General features: G+C 48.1%; 1 protein-coding gene across 5 annotated transcripts in view; it reads left to right on the top strand.

Annotated features, from left to right (window-relative positions):
- The window catches only part of LOC128880403 (homeobox protein homothorax), a 440,840-nt gene that overhangs the window by 345,527 nt on the left and 70,452 nt on the right, over window positions 1–24,861 (top strand). The window lies entirely within an intron of this gene.

Here is a 24,861-nt window from a genome sequence, read left to right as displayed (position 1 = left end):
TAAACTATTCAAGATCTACCTCCGCTACCATAAATGCTCGAAAGTTTTCTATCAAAGGCACCATCTAACCGCGCCTTTCACGATACATTCTACTGGAATCCATGCAAAACAGAACCAGATCAACGAAACTCTATCTTAAGAAGGCTAAGAACCACTGGCTGGCCCCATAAGGACATATTCTACTACCATAACCCAACGACCAGCCCTAAAGTAGACCGCATACGTAGATCGGCCATTCGCGCAACGTTTCATCAGTTTCACCGAAGAAACACTTCCAATCACACGACACGCTCCCCTCGTTAAACATGCCTTCCCTTCCCTCTTCCGTTTCCTGTTGTCTCACGATCACCAATTACCCGGGATATCTCCAGGCGAGCAATCACCTGGTTTTTCCCCGCTCGATAATTATCATCCCGGGGATCCGGTGTATCGCGAACACGATCTGGAAGTTCGACGTCAGAAGCGCGTCAGGGGATTGACGAGAGCCGGTTCGACGTTCGCCGAACGACAGGTTCGCCTGCGTGCCTGGAACGCTACTTTCCGCCTCGCTTGGATACGCGCGTGATACGCGGATTCCGGACACGCTGAAATTACTCTCGTCCGTCAAACGAAACGAACCGTGAGCCCTCGTCGACGTCGCGACAAGCTGATTATTTCACCGCGCCGATCACGCGAAATACGAGGAACAACTGTTCGCCGCGGGCCACGCACCCGGTGCGCTAGATTTCGAAATTCCCGCGATACACGCCTTCCTCCATTTTCCGTGAAGCTGCATTGTGCGCGACATTCTCGGCGTGCCCTTGTCGAAGATAAAGCTACCGTTCTAATAGGTGCATTTATACATACGTATAATGAAGCATTTATTTGAAAATATTAAACCTATCATCTAATTTAGACAGAGTTCTTCAATAAGCATCGATATATTTTATAATGGTTCAAATTAAAAACTAGAACAATATACAGGGAAAATTACTCCTAGGCATTTTGTTCCATTATTTCGTTACTCTAGAAGTCACTTTTATCCTTGAAGCCGTGCAATTCACCCTGGTATCATTTAGGATGAAATTAGAAACTCGGACTACTTTCCCGGAACACTCTATTTTTCCCTCAGAATTAAACGAATTCCTTCCATTTTTCTCGAAATTGTACCGTTCGCGGTTCGCCTACTTCCGCGTCCACCTGCGAGATTGCATTTTTTTCCACTGTCACTTTCGACCGAGGAATCCGGCAGGCGAGTCGTAAATACGGCGACGTTATGGGACGTAAAGTATGAAACGTCCTTTCTTTATGCCAAAGTAAAGAAAAAAAAAACTTTATTAATCGCCCGTACTCGTGACTCGAGTTTAACGAGATATAAAGCTTTGGGTTCTATTCGGATAAAACGGCAGGGAAAGTCTCAACTTTTGCAGACTTATCCGATATTCAGCTTTCATTGCGTCTAGCGCAATAACCACCCACGGACATTCCCCAATTTCGACGTTCCCACGTTACGCGCCTGATCATTGTTGGCACTCGACTTTCCCTCGTAAACCTCGGCTCCGTCTTCTAATGACTATTCTTCTATGGCGGAGGTTCTTAACCTTTTGCCTTATGGTTTAGGAGAAGATCGAATAAAAATTGCTAGGCATTATATGTAACGATAGTAATGATTTCTTTCTCGAATCACAAAATAAAATGTCTGCAGTAAGGGATCAACCTCTTTCTCCCCCGAAAGACCACACGCGCAGCCAGAAGCAATAATTCCTGCGGGGCGACGGAATAAAACCGTAACGCTGTCGAACCGCTGGCAGCGAGGTAACGAGACGATGAAAATAATATCTCCCTCGTGTCGTGCACGCTTGGCAGCCAGGTAGGCGAGCAGCTTGTAAAACGTTTATACCCAGCCCGCTTTATGCACCTTTAATCTCGGCGCGAAGTGCCGTACCGGATTATACTAGCCGCTATTATGTAGCGACTTTACGATTTTCGTATCTGGGCCGTGGCGAGCAGGAGAGAGATAGAGCTTCTTTGTATTCCCTCGACCGATTTCCAGGACCCCTCCTCCTCCGCCTCGCCACTTGTTCGCCTTGTCTTTTGGCCGTGGCTCGAGTATACGCGACGTTCGACTGTATCGGGAACGGGAACACCGTAAATTCCACGGAATTTTGACGCTACCGATAAACGCACTCACGAGGCCCGTGTACTCGAGTGAGAATTTTCGGTTCCGCTCTCCATAAACGCGATAGGGAATAATACGAGATACCTGGGGACCGTTGCCATGTACCTCGGGGGCACATACATATGTGCCCCGGCCGGGATTCTTTCTCGAACTGGACTCGATCGCGAACAGGTTAACCGAGCTCGTAGGTGGTTGCATCCGCTTAGAACGCGCGGTTGCAGGTGCGGCGGATAAGTGCGATAGACTGACCGCGTTCGACTGTCGCGGTGCGGAACAGTCGATACGGGATTGCTGGAAGGCGGGGTAATGCTTTCTGGGATACTGTTCGCAGTAAATATTTCGCTTTGTAGCTCTGGGGTACTCTGTTAACTTCGGTGGGTGAGACATTCCTTCGCAATTGGGATTTTATTATCTTTTATCAATGCATGGACTATCAGTCCCATAAATATTCGTACCCTGTATGTGTATTGAAATAATTTGTATAATTTAAATGATAGGTTTGAAGTTTCCAAGTGTATGTTTCCAAGTGCATGTGTATGCTTATCCACGTACATATTTATAATGAGAAATTAATTTGGTAATATCAAAACTATTATCAAATTTAGTCAAACTTCTTCGATAAACATAGAGGGTACGAATACTTATTCTTAAAGTAAGGTATTACCTCCCATCACTGCTTCTATTTCTCAAGACTACTCGCGAAATTGATCCGCCGGGCGACAGAAAACGCGTTACGAAGAGATTCTCGAAGACCTCGCGTATCCCGAAGAAAAGTTAATTCCCTGCGATCTCGTGGCAGACGAAAAGGGTTAAGACGAGGCGGCGAGCGCCCTCGTCGAAGCTTAGCGCGTCCTGTACCCGTGAAATCCCCCGTTTCTTTGAGTTGATCCACCGTCTCACCCCTTCGCCCGTTTTCTCTTTGCAGAGGACGGAAGCGGCTCCCCTTTTCTCGTATCCCGCTATCTTGATAGATGTTTCCGCGTACCACCTGCGCCAGCATCCGAATTACATCGGCCCCTGTTTACCGTGATATTTAAGGGGCCACCCCTTTCGTCCCTTCCGTTATCAAGTTCGCGGAAAATTCGCACGGCGACGGATGAAAGTTAAATTCGCAGATTAGAATGTGTTAGATAGGTTAGAATGTATTCTCATTTTATATATATTTGATTTAGTTCCATGCAAATTGATCACGATTATAAATACTTTTCATAGGAATCTAGAGTCCCGGTGAGGTACGAATTCATGATGGTGTAGAGACAGATTGCCGAGAAAATATAATTCCTACCGGGTGTCGCGTAAACATACACCCTCGCCAGAAATTCCACGCATCGAAGACACACGAGCGTCTCCGATTCGCGCCGCGACGACGCAATTAACACCGTTCGGCGGACGCCCAGTGACACCGCCACGCAATTATCGTGGCATCGCGTGGGCGGCTCTGGAACACCGAACGGAATAAATATTACCGGCCAGGGCGATCAAAAAATCCCGCTGGAGGCCTCCTTAAACTTGATTTGTGCTCAATTACTGCGCTCTTCTCTTCCAGTCGTCCCACCCCTCCTATCCCCATCGTCGTCCACGATATACTCTTATTATAAGATGCCAGGCGGACGGTACCGTTCGTGAACGTCGCGACGATTTTATTTATACGCGCTGCAAACCACCCGCGTCTCCGCGGCGTCGCGATGCAACGAGAGCACAAGGAGACGCTCCGACCAACCGCGACGAGGGGGGTTCGACGCCGCGGCGGTAGGCGTCGAGCAATTCGTTTCGCATTTTATATTCGCTGGATGGGCGCTGATTCACCCCTGCGTGGATGATCTGGGAACGCGGGGTATTTCGATGGTTTTGTCATTGTGAAATGACTGATCGGGGTGTATATCATGTAAACAGAAACTTATTAGGGTGTTTTTGTTACTTCGTTCAGTCCGTGAATTCCTCGTCTCATCTTCTTTTTAATCCTAATAAACATCCCAATTTTCCTTGATCTCCAGGTTTATAATTTCCTAACAAATACATGTAAATTTTTGAACTTCGTTTCTTCCCCTACCAAAGTCCCCCAAAGAAACGTATACTCCTCAGGCCCTATCTAAATACGGCTGGTCAAAGAGTCCACGGGCTTTCGTGAAATTCCGTGCGACCAGGCGTCGTTCTCGTGGAAAGAAGTCGTTTTTTCGCGCGTGGCGAAAGTGCGGGTGGGTGATGTATGCTCCGCGTGGGTGGGCAGGTATAAGGGCGCACGTAGGCGGACCCCGAAGCTTACGAGGCTTGCACTTGCGCCGAAGTGCATGCGAGAGCCACGCAATTTCTTCGTGGCGCGATAAGTTTCGTGATATATTTCGCCGGGGGAAACTCATGTTTCCGTAATGCAATTAGAGCGTGGCCGTTGCACCGCTCCGTGGAACGTTACCTCTGGACGAGGACCGCGTTCAGGGACGCCGACGGGCGACGCGTTTAGAAATAGCTGCTCTAATTAGAATACCCGAGACAAATGAAATAATTCGTATATAAAACAGCTCTGTCTGTGCGCTGGAAGAAGTCCGTCCACCCTTTCGGGAGCTCTTCTTTCCTCCGCTCTGTTTTCCTTTTCAACGTTCTCGGTCCCCGTCTCGCTCTACTCAGGTCTCTCCCTCCTTCCGCCCACAATTTTCCGTCACATATATCAGCCTGGACAGTAGTTAGAACCGTTGCCAGCTTGTTACCGCGTGTAACCCTTCGCGGACCTCGCAGCGCCCATGTACGCCGGCGGGCGCCTGTGGCTCGCCGTGGGGATGAAACCTCTCTCGAATAAGTTCAAGATGGAACTGCTTGGTCGGTTTGAATAATCTTTTCCATAGTTCTTCGTAAATAAAATATTATTTTAGAAATTATTTGTTGCATTTTACAAATGTATCGTTCTCATAAATATTACGGTCTTTAAAATGTCTACTTCTCTTTCGGGATTCTTGTTTGCTAAGCATGGTACGTCGCCATCGCTACTTCTAGCGCCTCCGTATCTCGAAGCACGCGCGAGCAAGTGGCGAAAATGTGTACTAATATTCCCGCTAATTTAGCCGCCTTCTCTCCACCGTGTGGCGTCTCTCCCTAATAAACCAGAGGTTATTTATCGGCTCGTCCACCCCCTCCCCTTGGTCGAGTTCCTCCTGGTCCACGTGTGTGACGGCCGCGTCGCGGTGGCTGCCACTTAGGCCGTTTATTCCGACGTCCAGCACGTTTTTCTCCGCGGAATCGCGATTTGCTCTATTTCAGCCGCGGTCGAAATAATTTTATCGCTTAGGCCGTTCGTTTCGTCGACGCCTCCCCGCGCTGACGCCGTTTTTCGACGCCGCTATTCGTGACTGGGCTCGAAATAATTTTATCAGTCTGCCCGTTCATCCCCGACGACACGTGTCCAACGCCTTCGAGACGTTGCGCAATTCGTTACTCCTCGGGCCGCCTGATGGTGTTTTCTTGCTTCTTGCTATCTTGGTAGACGTGTGCTTGGGTATTCATACTGATTGGTTGTTTTCCTCGAGCAGTTATGGGTATCGTGGCGGCTTTAATCATAAACGTCTGCCACTGAAAAGTTCACGTCTGTTGCTCGTGGAGATTGGGTCGCTTTTGACCCGTGGAATTTCAGGTCGAATTTGGTAGATAGAATTTTTTTAATTTTTTTTTACTGGCCGGAAAATTTAGTTTGGAGTCATAAGAATCTCAACTTCCTCGAATTCTTTTCCCACGAATCGAGATTTCGTTTCGTTGGATCGCGTTGGAGATAATTTCATCTAGCAGACTCATCCATTCCCGCGGAGTCATCGACTCGTTCGTGTTTTTCTTCGCAAGATGCGCGTGGACGGGTTATGCTTGGGGGACGATTTGGTCTGTTTGAGCGGAGTTCGAAATAATTTTATCACTTACAGCTGCACCGCGCGGCGGACCGGTGTCTTAAGAGGATTTCGATGTTAACGGAGACGAAGAGCGATTTCGCTTAAGCCCCCCGAGACGACGCTTAATCACCGGACGAAATTTACCGTCCCTTCTCCGAGAAGGGGAAAAAGAGACTTCGTTGCTCGCCATTCCTCCTCCCCTTTACATTCGATATTCGATTTTCGTTGGGAAACCGATCCTCGATCGATTATGTGTCAAAATAACAAATAGCTCATTCATACTTCAAACAAATTACCCTTAAAAATTACAACACCATTGCCAACGAAGTCCTCTTGCCATATTGATTTTTTCTATACGCGGCTCCTTCGATTTTCGTTCGCGATTCCGCGTTGAAAGGGGGTTGGACGACGAGTGCTCGCAACCAGCCGTCAACGAGCGATATTAATGGGCATTATTGATGACGCTAATGAACCTAATGCGATTATTATCGGCGCGTCGTTACCCAGTACTTATCAGCTGGCACGATATTTTTTGCATCGACTCTCGAACGACGCCCCCTCCTCGAGCGTCGTCGCTTTTACGCGCGCGAGACTGACCGGTGCGCGATCCTCCCTCCTCGCGTTCTGGCTCCTCGAGCGGATCGTTAACATCATAACTGTACGTCGCTGGGGTAATTTAGACCGCTGTAAAACCGCGGGACAGTCCACGGGGTTCTACGTTATAAACATATAGGTACATACGCGTGCATACAGAGTGTCCCAGAACATTTCGACCAACGAGCCAGGACGAGATGAGATTGAATAAAATTGTTATATAAACCAAAAATAGTTTTCTAAATATTGCTAGTCGAGTCATGATTGCTTAGGTATACAAGCAAAAACCGATAAATGCTCCATCTCTAATCCTATTCTTACTTGTATTTCAAATTGTCGGACACCTTGTATATGCGTGTTCGGTTGTAACCGACTTGCTAACGAGACATTTCGTTTTACAAAATCGTCCGAGACCCGGGAGCCACGCGAATGGGGCCGTAAATCGCAGGACCGGATGTTAATATCCCCAACACCCCGCGCGGGGGCCACCCCCGCCTTCGTGTTCGCAAATATTGTTGCACCGTACGGATGTCGCAGTTTTGAGCGCGATGGCCGTTAAACGTCACTTCTGCGGCCGTGCCGGGGCTAATCTCTTTTACGCGTTCCGTGAAAACGTTCCGCACTGTCGGTGCGGAGGAATGATGGCCGCTAAATCATTCGGTCACGTAGAGGCGGCAACATCTTGGGGGTTGGGTAGTTTCTTCTCTTCCACTATGGGGCAACTTTGGGAATATTTTCACAGAAATGTATGCGACGTATCGAACTGAAATTTTTGGGACTGGTTAGAGCACTTAGGGAGCTAGTATGTGAATTTTTTTGTTTGTTTTGTTGTGATTATTAGTATTATACTGATTATTATTGTTATATTGAAGTGTAGCTTTGAACTCACGCAGTAGGAGTTACAGTAAACTAACAGGCACACGTATTTGGAATTTTATCGTTAACATGTTAGCAATAACAATTGATCTTTCTACAAATTAGTGATGTATTGGATACTAAATTACTAAACTTATTAAATAAATCACTACAATTTCATCTGCATGGACCCGACCGTAATTCTTTTTTCACATGGAAGAAGGAATTCTTTTTCGTTTTTACGGTGTAGGTTAGGGGTCAGCTGCGGGGGTGTGCTCGTGACGGTGAAAACGTGGCCGAAGTCGTTTGCATGCCGAGTAAGGAGCGATTGGATTCGAATCCTGCGCAGATTAGGGCGTTCGATTAGCCGCGAGCGAGAGAACACTCGACTTTGCCGCAAATGAGCTCGTTCGGGGAAGCGAGAACGTTGTTATTGGGAATCGGGGGCTTCTGAGTCGTGGCGGTTTCGGTAATGGCGCTGGGACTCCAGAATCGAGAGCTTCTTTCGATGAAGTCGTTCCATTACAGGGAAATTCCTTCTTTTTGTCAGTACTCCAACCCCTTCAGACCTTGTGCGCATATAAATGTCTGAATATTCAGAAAGCATTACATTGGTCATACATTGCAATTATTTTGGAGTCAAGAAGCATAATTTTTATCCAATAATAATGTCTCAGCTTGCCAACGAACAGCAAAATCCTTCAGAGCATTCAACTTTGTAAATTCTGAAGAGGCCCAAAAGTATTACACATTGACCGTGACACTGTAAGCTTTATCGAGAACACGAGCTCAACTTTAAACTTTAAAAATACGAACCTTGAGTTCTCTGTTTCCCAATCCACGGGGCGATTTTGATCCGCGACGACGATACATGGCACGGGGCCGTTGCAGCGACGCTTCTGAAATTCTGGAGGGTAACCGAAGCCCCCGGAGCTCACGCTCGGCCGAGTCGAAAATCTCGAAACACCCGTATAAGGCGCAAGAAAGGGCCGCGAGAGGTGATGGAGTGACGCGATACGAGCTGTAGCAACGGTGACACCGCACACCCGGCTGACTTACGGTCTCTTGCTTCACCTGCTCCCTCGAAACGTATGTGCAAACAAGTATGTATGTACAAACGAGCCTGAACAACGTCAAGACCGAAGGTACGCTTTTCGCATGCGATTTCCTGGAGGATTGACGATGAAACGATGACGGCTGGCCGAGAGGGGAGCACGAGGTATTTGTTAATTACAGATGAATCGTCCAGAAGATGACTTTTCCGTCTTGGAATTCTATTAGGAGTCCCGTTAGGCTTACCTGTGTCGTTCTTGAGTAGGTTGGGATACAGGCTGTTTAGGATTTTGAGTAGATAGAGTTGGGCCTTCTAAAGTGAGTGATTGTGATTGTCAGTGAGAGGGTGTTTCATTTATTTCTCACTTTCAATTTTTCCCAATCTATCCTTCCAAGCAACGAGGCCACCTACATCATCCCTCCGTTTCGCCAAACTGCATGCCAACCCCAGAGAAACAGTCACTTCGCGCAGAAATCCGAAATCGTGTAGTACACGTCGGTGATTCGGACTCATTGGCTAGCTTCGTGTAACAATCTCATTTAGCCCTTGCTCTCTCTCCTCCTGCGCCCCCTGGTTTCACCCTGACGTGCGTCTCTTTCCCGTCAACCCCTGGACGACCGCCTGGAAAGTCCCCTCAGTGGTAGGACCACCACCGCGTCCCGTAGCGAAGCAGGAAACCCTCTGGGGGGCGAGCAGGGGTGGGCAGGAGTCGGATATCTAATTAGCGGGGGCTGATCGGTAATTACTACGATTAATCAATCCGTTTTCCATTTGTGCTCGCTCGACGCGCTCGACTGTGCGAAAGGGAGAAGAACCGTGGCCGCACAGGGACGTCGGCGTATTCGGGGGTGGACCGGAGGGTGCACGCGAGAAGAATAGGCATTCGACTGCGGGGGTGTAGAGCGAGGGGGGTACCGATATCGAGAGAAAAGGGGTTTGCGCCCGTGGATTGACGTTGTTCCACGATTCCAGGACACCTAGTCCCAGCCTCGTGATTGGGATTGTCGAGCTTCCGGTAAATTAAATCCCCACAATGAATCTCGCATGGCAAAGAGATCTTGGAAATCGGAATTCGTTGCCGAGGTACATTTCAGGGGGAGGTTTTCGCGCCTCGGAAGCAGTGTAATCGTTGTCCTCGTGGATTTTGGGAATAGGGTGAATCGGGAATATGCTTTGTCTGGGAAATTCGGTAGTGGAAATCTTGAACGGAGAGAGTAGTTAAATAGGAGAGGGGGTGATATGGCAATGACAGCGTATCGCACCTACGCAAAGAGGAAACAGGAGAAGGGGGAGGGAAGTGGAGGAAGATCAGTAGCGTTACGAGATTGACCGGGTCAATATGCATACGTTTCGACCCACTCGACAAACTTTTATTGCATTAGGCTCCATACACGTGCCCCCTCTGCTTTACGCTCGTTGAGGAGCGTTCTCACTGGCGTAGGCAGGAAGAACTCTTCAGGCTCGATTTGACACTCCTGGAACGATCACGATTGCTAAAAAGATAATCGAGTTGAATCATTTGAGAGCCACATAGATATTTATTATATATAGACAATCTGTTCGACTCATCAGTATTGATCATGAATTTCAACTTCACTATCCCATATATTTCTTCTACAACCAATATTAGAGATATACCCCTATTGGCAAAAGAAAAGTGACAGCACGCCACTGCGATCAGGATGGGATCCGGTTAGAAACAGTACGCTAATGTCATATCGAGTGAGAGCCCGTCGAAACTCCGACAGGGGCATATGGAGCGAAATCTCTTGATGCCATTAGCCTCGACTTTGTAAATAGTTCTCGCACGAAGAATAACAACGCGCCACGGGAGGGGTTGTAACCCTAAACCCCCAGTTGGCAGTCTCCATTCTCCGGGAGCGTCGACGTAGCAAAGAACGCCCTCGAAACGAAAAGGAGCCGATTGTGATCGATCATCGGGGATCGGTCTCTCTTTACAGGCCCTTTCGCGTTAAAGGGTTGGAGTTACTCTGGGGCGGGAACCCCCGTTATTTGTTTTGCGCGAGAAGATTATCGCGTTATTACGCGGGACGAGTCAAGGGTCTTCTGATCGGTGCCCTCGGCGTTCGAAGACACGCAAACACTCTTCTCGAATTACATTCCTGAATTGGGGGTCGCGAGACTCCTAATCTTCGAGCCTGGAACGGACACGTGTCCTACGTCACTCGGGGACGAAGTGGACGCTGTAATTACTCTTTCATTGTGCAGTGTTTGCTGCGTTAAGCAGTTGGCATTTGGCTGGAATCAGCAGGGAGAGATGCAGCATTGGAAAGGAAAGAAGCTAGGTCGGAGTTTTTAATAGTGATGCGCACAAGACGAGACGATCTCGATCTTGATCTCGAAAAATCTCAAAACATGCATACATGCATTTCCAATTTATACTTTACACTTAACACTTTTTATATCTAAACCACGTGGAGTTTGGTACGATTGGGGACCCGGAGATAGAAGGAATCAAAGTTCCTTCCGTAATCTTAAACGTCATCTAAGCGGTCAGAGACGAGAGATCGAACGTAAAGGAAGCAGCTCGGCTCGGAGGAGATGGGCTGGCCGCCTCGAAGGCTCGCAGAGGAGCCGCTGAACAGGGACAATGCTTTCATCATTGCCGCTCTTTCTTTCATTCCCCCGCGTTGGAGGTGGACCACGGCACTCTTTCGTCCTCTCCTTCTATCCCTCCGCCTCCCTTACCCCGTTTATTTTTACGCTTTTTTGCCCGCAAAGGATCCATTGTCGTTGGGTTGTAGGTGGGTACCGTCAGCCGGTAGGTATCAGTGTCTCTACGCGAGGGGTTGGGGGATGGATGAGTTTTGTAAAAGTCCCTTCTTCCTTTCCGTTCCTTTGCTGGCCTCCTCCTCCCACCCGTGGCTAGCTCTCTCCCTCCGGTGCCGCTGCTTTTAAAAGGCAGGAACGGTTCCTCGTCTCTTTTTGGCCGGGGCCGCGATTATGCGCGCTTCAGGTAGATGACGCGCACGAGCGACCGTGGAATGAGCAACCGGGGTCCGCTGAAAGTCCTACCCGCGGACAAAGTCGTATCAGTTGAAAAGGAACCCTGAGCTCGCTTTTCATTCTAATTCGTTGTCACAATACCAGCGTTTCTGGCCGCGGCTGCTCCTTTGCCGAGCGATGATCTTTCGGATACCTCGAGGACACGGGCCGAGTCATCAGCGATTTCTATTTCCATCGATCTTTAGGTAGGATGCAACTTTATGGAGAATTTAGTATCCGGGAGGTTGTTCATCAGAACGAATACTACCATCGATTCATTTGGAACAAACTTGCTCATGGACACCTAGTAAGCGAACCTGCCACTTCTGTTTACATTCAACTTCCACACCCACTTCCAATGGTAGTAAAACTTGAAGACCATTCGCGTCGAACGAGCCTCGGCTCGTTTATCATTCGACCGCGACTCCTCCGTTCGGATCTGACGAATCCTTCGTTTTCATTCGCAGCCCTCCACCGAATGAAGACATCTTTCGGTGTATTACCTCGCGATTGTAGGATGATTGTCGTCGTAGAGCCCCGCGGGAGGCCGGCAGATGTTTCGCGGCGACCCAATCAGACGACCCCCGAAGCGGTGCGCGACAATCAACCATCAAACAATCTGCCACCCTCCGAGGGGTTGGTTGCTTGGATGGCGAACCAAAACACACGGGAACCCCTCAGCCTTTTCGTGATCTGTCTCAAGTGAGCATATGCCTTCGTGGGTGGAGTGATTATTTTGCACCGGGTGCACGTGTTGCGTCGACACACGTGAATGCTCGCCACCTTGTATGATGCAAGGGAAGAACAGAGGAAAACCTTGCGGTGAAAAGTACAGTGGATGGTCTGTGACTTGTAGTAGGACTTTCTAATTTTTGTAGGTGGCGACGATAGACTTTTCAATATTACTCGAGTTAGGTTTTTGGTTTTGGAGTCGATTACCAATTATTCAATAGGTATAGATTTTTATATTCAGAGCAACCTCACGTGTATGATTAAGAAGTGTGGTGTAGAACGATATTACAGAAGTCTTCCATCTTCTATAACCCACTCCCTTTTTTATTTTTCTTCCCCAAAGTTTTCCTCGCCTAAAAATAATTTCTCCACCCCTCCATCAGCCCCTAGGGTCCGCGAATAACCGCGTTCACCTTCGATCTCCTCGTTTCCCAAGTCGCGTACCTTAATCTTTTCTTATTGGCGAGTTCCCCATCGCCCAGGCTCCATTTTCTCTGGGTTCAGGGTTCCACACACCCACCCCTTCACGGGTGCGCCTAAGCTGCTTCCGTAACTCTTTCTTTTCCGCGGAGTAACTTTTAATTTCCTTCGAAGAAAGGTGATTCTAATTTCCGACCGAGCTCGCCTCCCGTAGGTAGATATATATTGCGGAAGTTTTACCGCTCGGACTTCATATTGCTAGCGTGGCCAGACTCGGCTGACTTAACGCTTGTCTACCTAGTTTAGCGTCGTCTTCGCCCCGTTATTAAAGACTACGGCGGCTGCCGGGAGTAGTATTACTATTACCCGCCCAGGGGCAGGTTATTACGATGTTGCCCGTGAACTTTGCGGATACCGCGGCGATGACGATGCCCCGCGCGATGATGAATCGCCGCTCGCGGTTCATTTGCCTCTTTAATTCTTCGTTTAATTCAGTCGGCTCCTAACGACGCGGCGCTGGCTACTTATTCACGGCGAAATTAGGAAGAGGAAGCGCTCGAGCCTAATTCGCGGGCACCGTTGGAACCAGTTCAACTTAATCGACTCCGAGACTTTGCTGCACAGGGGACCTGGTTTCTGTAACCACATTTGGTTTTTCTATTGCGATGGGGAATGAGCTTATTAACTTCTCTATGATTAATTGCGCGCTAGGAGGTTCGAGCAGAACCTGTTTTTGCATTGGTTAGCGATGGTAGAAGGGAATAGTAGGGGCAACAATTTTTTGCCTCTCAAAGAAAAGATATCGTAGTTCCACATTTGTTTATACCATGACTTCGCTATGTTAACTAATATTTTCCGTTTAACGGACTTTCCACCATTGAAATAACGAGACCTGGGCCCTATTTGCAATACAACATAGAATAACAAGGATGCTTGGACCCCCATAAAGGACACCGAGCCAAGAGCTCCTGGTTGAGGATACTCGAATATCCAGAGTATACTCCCGCGTTATGGGTACTGCTAAATTCCTTGCTACGCCATTCGAGATCTCGTTTGATGGCCCATGCGACCGTTACCCTGTCGAGACGCCATCTCGTACCGTTAGCCAGATTCTTACAGCCCCGTTGACCACAGCTTCGATAACGACAGACAAGGAAATTGTTAAAAAGCAAGGATCCTCGTCCCTAAGGATTCCACTAGCTTTCCCTTTGGATTTCTCCTCCACCTTCAAGGCTGCTCCCTTTGGCTGCAGAGGCCATTTGCGAGCAGGGTCCCTGAGAAGAGATAACTAAGTTTTTATTGGACCGTATATTACGCGAACCAGCGACGGCTTCCGTCTCGACGGCGTCTAAGTTAAGCGGATAACAGTATATTTTCGTGGGAGGATCACGCACCTGCGTTCCTCGGTGCTTAAGAGGTCCCTTTCTGCCTGTCCTCGTTTTTCCTGGTAACTTTAACCTCTCGCCTCGTTTGTCGAACCCAGTTGCAACTTAAAATCCCCTAGATCCAGTCACTTATTATTTAATTTCACCGTTAATAACCTCACAGATGTCCCGTCACAATTAACAAGTCTCCTGTCGATCAGTGCCAAACAATCAATAAGTATTCTATGATTCTTGGACAACAGTGTGCGTCGAGCAGTTATCGATAGCTTCGAGAAGAGTTGAATACTAATTCCAAGTTCCTCCCCAAAGCGCAGTGACGTAAAATTCCTTTTACGTTGGAGGTAAATCCTCTCACGCAGGTGTTACAGCACGCGAACCCCTCGTCACCCCTTTCGTTAGCGTTCCACGCTCCTCCGCGTTTATTAATTATCCCCTACCCCTCTGAGAGCATCGTAACTGGATTGCGTTATATTAAATTTATCATAGTTTTCACCTCCCGCTTGGTATTAGATCCTCGAGCCCTCTTACTGGGAAACAATTTACGCTAATTACAAACGCTGCCTAATTATACATCCGACCTATCCTTCCTTCAGCCCCAAATCTCTCGGCGTTCCACCCTCTCTGGGCGTCCCTTCGAGGGAGAAGTTCGCGAGAAGTCTCTGGTTACAGGAAGCGCGGAGGGTCGCCATTTATAATGAACGTTCCGTTACACCTGGGTTTACCTGGATCTGAGACTGAAATTGCAACGTGTACGCAAGCTCGTCCGAGCGTGCAGCGATGCCTCGAACAACTTCGACCCAGTTCCATCGATTCCGATCCCCTCGAGCTTTCCAAGCGGCGATTCCTCCTGTTCGGATGACGGAAGTCGCGGGATTCGAACTCTCCTGGAGAAACTTTTTAATGGATCACCGAGTTCGGTGGCGAATCCATGTTCCGGTGTCGAGCGATGTTGCTGCGAGACAAGAGATAATAGTCGTGGAGCTATTTGGTGTTGACGAGATGTGCGCGAATCGCAACGTTCGAACGATCATCGAAGTGATTATTCATGGCGACGTAACGGGGTCCCGTGGATTATCGACGACTTATTTATGTAAATTGATTCCACCCGCGATATCCCCGAGAAGTAGAGGCTGCGTACCTTACCGAGAGGATATAGCCACGGGTATCTGGGCTCCCGCGGGACTTTGCATGCGAATATTTTCAGATTCGGGAATATGCAAAGTCTTCCCAATGCCGAGGGATTTTCGCGGGAGGCTGGACCGGGGGAGGGAACAAGCCCGTTTATAATAAAGCGCAATATCCGAGGATTTCCTTAAGTTGCATATTCAATGATTTCCTCGGAGACTTCGGCCGTTCTCCGTTTCCCGGCTGAGGGGAGGAAAAGAAACGGGTACGGGGAACGGCGAAATTGGAATCGTTAAAACCGAATTATTCCTGGCCGCCTTGGAGAAGTTTACGCGTTGTTCTCTAGTATCATTGTGGTTGGATTCCAAGCACGTGGTATTCCCCTTGAAAAAGTCGATCAACGTTGCAATTGGTCAGGTTTATGGGGAGACGGCGTGGAAAAAATTGTGCGAGGTCAATCGGGGGAGGTTTTTATCTTTAAATCGTGGGAAGACTAAGGTTCATTTTATTATGTGTTCAATGGTGATTAGACTCTGCTGTAAATATCGTGAAATTGGAAGATTGTATATTTGGGATTGCTCCAAAGTTAGTATCGAGAAGAGGGGATGCAGGATGGGGATATATATCCTTCTGGTATTACAACTCTTAGAGTCGAGTAACCCATCATCCTAGCTCAAGAAATATACGTTTCGTTCGTTGCCAAAGTGTAGCCAACTGTGAATTTCAGCGCAATAAAGCACGCAACCCTTAATCAGAAGAGTGAGATAGGACCAGCATCGATTAAACTGTTAGTTAAAATTTATACAAAATTTCTTAGCAACTCTTAGTGTCAAGTATTTTCGATCTTCTAACTTCAACACACCGCGCTTACAACAAAACTATACTGTTGGCTAAATTACGAACCAAAGTCCATCAATTTCCAACATACCAGTTGCTCATAAAAATATTCCCACTCTAAGTGCCAAGTGCTCTAATACCCCCACGTCCAAAGTAAGATCCAGCTATCAATCGCTACTTCGCCGAAGCTCACCCACCAGTGGGAACAGTCCTATCCGCTCGATGATCCGAAACGTCGCATTAAAGATAACCAAACAATGAGCCCACGGACGTAGGAGACGGTCGATCATCCGAGAGGTCCCAGAGAGCAGTGACGAAACGGGACTTCCCAGAGCGATCAGCGGACGAATCGACACGGTCGAATCTCGTTCGCAAATGATTATGCACAGACCTCGACAGGGCTCTCCGGGCACGGTTGCCGTGGGTGGCACCGGAACTCCAATTCACTGGTGGCCAGGGGCCCCGAAGGGCTACATGATAAATATTGTTTAGCCTTGTCGGACGTGAGGCGGTAAGTGAAGCCCGAGGTTCGTCGCGGGCAACCGATGCCACGTTGGACCCGGGTGAGTGATGTCCAGGCGCGCGCCTCCCGTCAACGGGATAGGTCGGCGCGAAGGAGAATGATGATGACATAATGACGTCCCGGTGGGCGAGCAATAGCTGACATCCGCCGCCGAATATTCTAAATCACTTGCTCGTCGTCGCCGTCTTCTTCGTCGGGGCCCCGTCGTTCGTTCCCGTTGTCGTCGGTGTCATGTTCGCGTCCTTGTTCCACGTCATTCCTTGTTTACGAGTTCACGACTGCTGGTAACCGACCGCTACCCGCTCGCCCCCGTCGACGTGTTCGGTTCTTGCACCGTCGCTGGGCGGGTGTGAATATTTCAACGCGAATTCGTTGGATTGCTTTGAAAATATTTCATGCTCCCGCGAGACGTTTCTTCGGGGCGTGCGAGTCTTGTCCCTCCTTTCTCTCCCCCTAATCGTGGGAGATTGTATCGTTCGAGCAAGTGATACTTAACCATTGTATCGATACACTCTTCGCGATCTAATTTTCTCAGGATTTTTATTTGTTAAGAATGGAGTATTCAGAAAAAATTATATCGAAAATGTAGAATATATCTCTCTCTAGAAGTCTTCCCACGAGCTTATCTTCCCAGAAGAACTTATTCGAAGTGTCCTAGTACTTCCTCGCTATAAGGAACGCGCGGACTCAGCCCGTTAGCGGCGATGACGTTGCGTTATTGGTCGAGTCGTTTAAAAGTGCCAATGCGGTTCACGGTTGGCGGAGAATAAGGCCATTACTCCTTTCCCGCCATTTGCCCTCTCTCTTTATCCCTTCCCGGTGCAAAATGTGTCGAGGGTGAAACGGTTCGAGGCGGTATCGTGAAAACTCTCCCTTATTCCTGGAGGAGGGTGGCGGCCGGGGTCTATGAAAAATGATGACGCGGCGCTTGTAAAAGAAATGAAATCGGGCTGGCGGAGGGCTGAAAAACCGAAGGATCGACTGGCACGAGGGAGTGTATTGCTTACGTTTCGAAGGTGGAACAAAGAGTCGGGGGCTAATTCGAAACGGCACCGAGGTAACCGTCGACTGCTTTGAGAAATGATTCGTCCTCTCGAGTTTCATCGATTTCCTAAACGAATTACGGCAATGGTCTCGTCTGGACATTCTTTGAATATTAATTCCGAAGGCAGGAGTAGAGCTACCATTTTCAAATCTTAGAGGAATGTTTGCGCAGACTTTAAGCGTTGGCATGAATTTTTTCAATAGAAAACATGAACTTTTATTCATTTTTGACTTGAAGGGAGTAATGCCGTATCCAGTTAATCGCTCCTCTGTTTAAAAATTCAGGTCGCTTCGAGCCGTAGAGTGTAGCTTTACATTTCCAGCACGTCCAGCCTCCCGTACGCGGCTGCGGCGTAAAGACTTTAAGGGCAAACCTATTTCCCGTAAAACGATCGCCTAACCGGACGAGCGGACTGTAATCGGCCTTCGTGGACTCGTAAACACCGCGGGCTACAGCCATAATCCAAACCCTTACAGCTGACCAGAAACCACCACCGCGGCGCCCGAGTCACCCCTTAATGGGTCAGGTGGCCGACGTTTCCATTCCCACGGGGGTAGTTCGCCGTGTCCTTCGTGACGTCATCGAACTTTACTAACTCGTTGCAAAATGTAGCGAAACCATCGCCAACCCTCGCCGAAAGAAATCATTGGGAACCGTCGATTGTATTACCAGATAATTTCTAATTGAATTATATTTTTTAATGGAAGAATCAAGTAGATCTGAACTAATCGGAGAACACTCGAATTATTTCAGAAACTTAATCCACAATATCAGATAAATATACCCTAGAAAATCCATCTCCAATGATATCTCTTGATGTTTCGCTTCTCGTATCCCCCTTTTCTATTTCTGCCAAGAACCATGTCGAATCAGAAATGGCACACGAGATGTCCCCGCGATATGACGTCTGCCTTTCCTCTTTTCCGTCGAAACAGAGTGGGCCAGTGAACTGTGCCGCCGTAATGCCAGCGCTGAATCCGTAGTCCTGCGGGGGTGGTTGGGGTGGCGGAGGCTCGCGTCCAGGACAGCCAGCGAGGGAGGAAAGAAATGGCCCCCGGAGGAGTGATAGAGGCTACCTAATAGCTCACGGAATTGCCCCTGAAACACCTTTTTAATGAACTATTGCTACGGGAAATGAAAATAGGGGAGGCGACAAGCCTCTTCTCCGGGTGAAAACTTTTTCAGATAAACTCCACGTTTCTCCTTGTAACTGGCCGTGTAGATCCTCGATAACGAGGAAATTAGGCGTGATGGAGCGATATGGTGCAATAGGAACGTTCGATGTTTGATCTTTCTCAAAATTCTCGAAATTCTCAAAATTTGCATTCGACCTTGGCTCTGAGGTAGTTACACTCTCGATCTCTGGAAGTCAGTTAATCGCTCCTTGAGCAGATAAAAAAATCCGTCATTTCTATCCATTCCAAATATCCCTCAAACTTACCGCCATGTCCACTCGTTTTTGCGTCAAACGGTTCAGAGGAACGCGTGGAATTCGGGTGGAATACAAGTGGTCCCACGTATCTACCCGCGATATCGCAGATAAATTCGACGCAGGACGAAAAGAGAATAAGTAAGCATCAGAAACGCAGAAAGAAAACTCGCGCGTGGACGGAGGCAAGCTGAGCGCAGCGAGACATCGGGCCGAAAACATTCCGGGGAATTAGACGTGGATCCCCGCCAGGAGATCAAAAAAGGGGAAGCCCCCGAAACGAAGACGAGAAACGGCGGGGCGATTTGTCAAAACTCGCATCGCCTCTCTGCCATCCCGCGAGCCGCCATTCTCTCCTTCATTGTTATGCTAAGCGTGATCGCAGACAGCGGATCGTAGAACGCAGAACGAGCCTCGAGAAACTGAAATTCGCCTGGATATGAATAGAAAATCACCCCCTTCCCCACCCGTGCGTCCCCGTAGACGATTGTCTGTTACGCCGCAAGTGAAACATCACCAGTTGACGTGACGCGGCCAGGAAGAGTGCAAATAAGCAATGCACCCAGCTACCTATTGGAATTTATTGTTGAAATCGCGTTCTTCTTCAGATTTTTCTGAATAGATCCTGTTTGTTTTGGTCATTCCCTGTGGCGATTGCCTTTGAGAAAAAATTAAAAGATGTTTCCATCTTCTTACATACATCAATTTCCATCGAACACAATTGCAACAAAGTCCCTCCGGAAAGAGTAAAAATATGTGGCTCCTGCTTCAAGCCTGAAAAATGATCATCGTCGGCTCGAAACTAATTAAATTTTTTTCAAGAACGCTGCTGCATTCCCGAAGAGCCTCATCGGACCTCGGCATTCCGCGTTAATTCCTCGAAACCCGAGGACGGAAGAGCAGCCGCGCGAATAAATTGGGCGTCGTTTTTCAATCCGCAACGAATTAAATCGTACGATTTGTATAAAGTAATATCACGAACGAATGATCCAGCGGTCGTAGCCAGGACGATCTACATCCTCCGAGTCGCGCCTTCCATGCCCTCCATTCTTCGAAACGAGTCCCTCCAGGCTTTATTGCATCGGCTGGTTCGTTCATGCCGACCTCTCCCTTTCTCTCCACCTGGTCCCACCGTGTGATAAATGGCCTTGTTCCATCCACCCTCGCCTTCGTCCTTCGAGAAGGTCTTATCAACTCGGACGCGCACCTACTCTCCTCGTTCTCTCATTCCCCTAACCCTTCGCGAAGGGAACCCCATTTCACCCTGGAAAATTCGCTTCCATTTCCTCCGTGCTGGTTCGAACAGCTTCCTCCGAGGTCCTGCGATTGCGTTTCGTTTCTATCGCCTTGGTGGAACTCTGAGTCCTCCATACGTTGATTGCCGAGAGGGTTTTGTTACGATGATCGATATTTCATCGCATAGAAGATGCTCCTCGCCGTTAGAGAGACACACCACGTTTCTCACAAGTGCTCGGTTCGTCTAACTTTCCTGTATAAATCATTCTCGACCGACTTCCAAACATCATCACTGTTATCAGGTCTTTTGAAACATTTAATTCTGCAACGCACAAGAGAACCAACTTCACACTAACTCCTGAAGGATCCTCTTTAGTGTCTGATCAGGTCCCTGCTCCAGTTTTGGTTTGAATCCATAAATCTCGAAAACGCGCCAAGATGCGGGACAACGAGGCGATTACGCGAGCCCTGGTATCCCCCTTGGGTCCTCCCCCTCCCTAGGAGGGTCCACCTCCGAGGATTTCGGGTGGGCCGCACGAGGAAGTCGCCCCGGGGCAATAACGCGTCATCTCCGGAAGGGGCGTTCGTGTAATTATACGGTAGCTGGCGACTGCCTCCTCTCTTTACCTCGTCTCCTCGCCCTTTCGCCTTTCCTAAACCGTAAACTCGTTGGTCCCATCGGCTACCGGTCTTCCCTATAATACGCCCTATCCCTCATAACGTAATAACGCGGGGGAAACGAACCCAGTGGCCGTAACTTCTTCCTCCTGCCCGCGAATTTGGGTAATTACTCAAATTCACCGGCCATTTTCAGCGGGCCTCGATGGCGCTACACCGTATGCACACCTAACCGTGGTCCTGCGTCCAAATCCACTGGTAAACAGGGTAGTTTACTTCATGTGTAAAGTTCATTCATTTACCTATCTATAATAAAATAGTTAAAAATTGCTGTGCCTACTAATTCGATTTTTCCTTTTTGTTTCAGGTAAGTGAAGAAAGCTTCATATAGACGAGTAGACAGCTGTTTCCCAAATGAATTCCTCGTCACAGGTATCTATTATATTGGGTTGTTCGGAAAATAATTTAATTTCTTTGTTCGCGCAAAAAAACAGAATGTGATAATTCTTATGGAAAAAAAACGAAATTACTTTCCAAACAACCCAATAGTTACTCGTTTTCATCCGAATAGTTTCCCTTGTTCGATTGAACTTCTTCCTACTGAAATTGTCTTCTTGTTTCAACAAGTTGAAGGTTGACGCCTCGCGAGTCCGCCGATAAATTTCCGCGCGTATCAAGCGTAGGATTAGACGGCGAAGGACTGAGTACCAACGGGAAAAAGAGATCGTCCCGCGCAGACTAAACAGCTGGTATAAATTTTAACTTCGGTCGTGAGCCCCGGTACGATGAATCAGACTAATCGTCCGCCTCTTAAACGCACTTTCGCGCGTTTCTATTTACGGCTGTCCCCCACGACAGCCAGGCCGGCAGCTTTTCAATTATTCGCCATTTATACAGAAATTCCGTCGCGACCGATGCTTTATCAATCTTAATGCAACGGGGCAGCGATCCCCGAGCCAATAATTCGTGGAGGCTTCGGCGAAAACATCCTTTTGTCTTCAGGGGGCCTCTAGTAGCTAATTTTGTGATGGAAATCATCCCCGTAATTCGAGATCAAAGTTCTCACTCCGCCTCGTGACAGGCGAGCTTTCTTATCCTTTGTTTTTATTTCTTATTCTTGGTTGGACCCGTCGTGGTGGTCACACGTTAGTAGGGGACACAAATTTAGAATTTTAAAAAACTACGAAACGTACTCACACCACCCACTTCCTGAAATTCGTACAATTTGATTTATGCAATCTGCATACATTGTATTATAATGAATATTTATTTCCGATGTTGTTCATTCCACGTCGCGCGAAATTGTAGTCGAGTTCTGCGTTCTCACGACGGGACAGCCTCGAGGCCCATAAAGTACCCCTAACCGTCTAAAAGACATTCCATCAAACGACTAACTGGACGAAATTATCCGAAGCCTCCGAGATCGCTGCTCCTATGACAAATCTGCGAGCCAGTCGGACAGAATGGTTCTAAAGCTCCACTTTGTGTCTACCACATGAATTACTGTTTCACGTTCGGGCAACAGCGGTCTCCTTCACGGCTAGCAAACTGCTGCGAATTAGTTATCGATACCTCGCGCGGGGACGGGCGTCGTGGCACGCGCATCTAGCAATTATTCAATGCTCAATGTAAAATATTTTAGGTTAGTATTCAAATTTTCTATCATCCCCGAAAACGATATTTTTCTAACAAAGAAACTATTATCCTAGGATATCTCGTAGCCCAACATTTTCTAACAAAATTGCAACGATCAATTTTTCCCTTAAATTTTCCCTCTGAGAACTTGCCCCTCCCCTTCTGGCACCCAAGTATCGATCTTCGGGTTAAATTGGCGAAATCGTGGGCAACCCGTGTTCTCGCGGTGCCACCCCGGGCCTCGTATTGTTGCAAACTATTTCGAGAGCGTGTGATCTCGCGCGCAACAGCTGCGCTATCTATCACCAACAATGATTCAGTGATCGTGTAACGGCGCCGCTTCTGCTGCTCCGTTTATAGAGTGTAAACCGAGAAAGGAAAGGGCGATGAGGAACGTGGGGGGAGAAAGAGAGAATGGAGAGGCTCGTGCCAGGCCTGTGATCTTCAAAGTATAGGCTGCGAGCTTTTATCCCTGCGAGCGGGTCTAACCTGTCGCGCTGACACCTCGTCGCGACGACGCGTCGTTTGAGAGACCGTATCCGGATCCGATTCCCCTAGACTGTGGCTGTTAAAGGATTTCACTTGGTACTGTCGCTTGGAACTGCACTTTGCAGTTTTTTTTTAATCGCTTTTGAACATCCCTTAAAAGGTGGAAAGGTTGTGGAACAAAATGGTGTCTATGTGCCTTTGAATTTTTCTTGAAAATTGGCACGAACTTCCTGGACAACCCAATAGACAGTGTACTATTAGGGGTGGGTATAGATTGGGACATTTGATGTAGCGGTAGCCTTGTAATGGCTTTATTAAAGCCAGAGATCTTGATGAATAGATTTTATTCTTCTTTAGTAGAATCAGCCCTATGTACAGACATCACGTACACAGCGTGTTCAATTCCTCCTACTTAGTGGTTGTTTACTGCTCCAAATAACCAGATGGAAAACAAACCCTCAGCCTATGTAGCATTTTCCACTTTATTAAGCCTCTCACGATCCTCCCGTGGCCCTCAGCCTTTTCTTTTCCCACCCTCATGACTGCCCTCAAGTTTCTCCTTTGCAAGGGTTGAAATACCGTCGGATCGAGGCGTTTCCTCTTATCGAGTGGAACGAGTCTCAGCGCCAGGAAAGAAAATGTAAATCAGACGCTGGAGTTAGGGAGCCCGTTCGCGCCCCCTGGAGCCAGGGGATGGAACCTGGGGAGGGGGATAGATGTGTCGATAGGTTCCCATTCTAGCGATGGGATCAAGTTAGAAACCAGCTATATACTTAAATTCCGCTTGAAAATATTCTTTAATTCAGCCTGACATTGGATCGATCGTATAGGAAAAGCGGTCGACTGTCGATCCGAAGATCGAGAGTTCGAATCTCCGTGCCTTATTTTTCGCAAAGACTCCTACAATAGTCTCGAAAGTTATGGTACTGGAGTACTTCCACGATCTCTGGAAACAGCACGTAATTCCTTAACCGATCCACATCGAGATTACCGCATAGACACCCCGTTAATCTATTTAACCCCGCTTTAATCTGTTCACAAAAGTTTCCAATGCCCGTAAAGGCTGTAAATTCTTAGTTATTCGCAAGGTGGTTGATCCCATCGCTAGTGTGCGCTGTCTGGTTCGCGGTCGTGTTGGTTAGGGAACCCGTCGGTCCGTCGATGCAAATGCAACTCTCGTCGGGGGTTGGTTGTTTCGTCGCCCCGGTGATATATCGCCCCTCTTGCGCGCAAAACTCTCTCTTTCTCCTCGTTCTTCCTCCCGTCGGAGGGCGAGGCGGGCTCGACGTATTTTCGAGCCCCGGGGGCCGACGCCGTCGGCTCTTTCCACTGCGTGGACTCGTCTGTTTCTTTTTTTTTTGTCTCCCTACCCCTTCTTTTTCCTTTTTGCGCGTCCCTCGCTCCGGGAGCAGGCTTTAGGCGGAGCCGGACCAACGTCGCTCCTGTATTAGTTTTTACGAGGATAATACACAACGCTTAAAGGGATAAGGGATTAAACAGGCCGACCAGCTGACCACCAATCCCTTGGCGCGTATATCGCGACGCCCTAGACGCCTAACCGTTCCACACCTGCGAATTTGGAAAACTTGGGGGAAGCGACAAAATTGGGAGTAATATTTGACGGTGGAACAAGGCTGGAACATTGACAAGGATGATGGATACGTATTAAAGGGAGTGGATCTTTGAAATTAGAAAGGGAGGGGGCGAATTGTATTATGAATATAATTAGTTTTCAGTCTGTTATAGTAATCTTAAAACCACCCTACAATTACTCCGCAAGAAACGCCGAAGCTCCATCTCCTAACCGCTAAAGTATTTGCTAGATTTAATTTTCGACGCCCTGTAAAAACGAGC

Source organism: Hylaeus volcanicus, chromosome 7 (genome assembly GCF_026283585.1).
Source record: "Hylaeus volcanicus isolate JK05 chromosome 7, UHH_iyHylVolc1.0_haploid, whole genome shotgun sequence".
NCBI classification, from domain to species: domain Eukaryota; kingdom Metazoa; phylum Arthropoda; class Insecta; order Hymenoptera; family Colletidae; genus Hylaeus; species Hylaeus volcanicus.
This window is presented reverse-complemented; position numbering and strand designations above follow the sequence as displayed.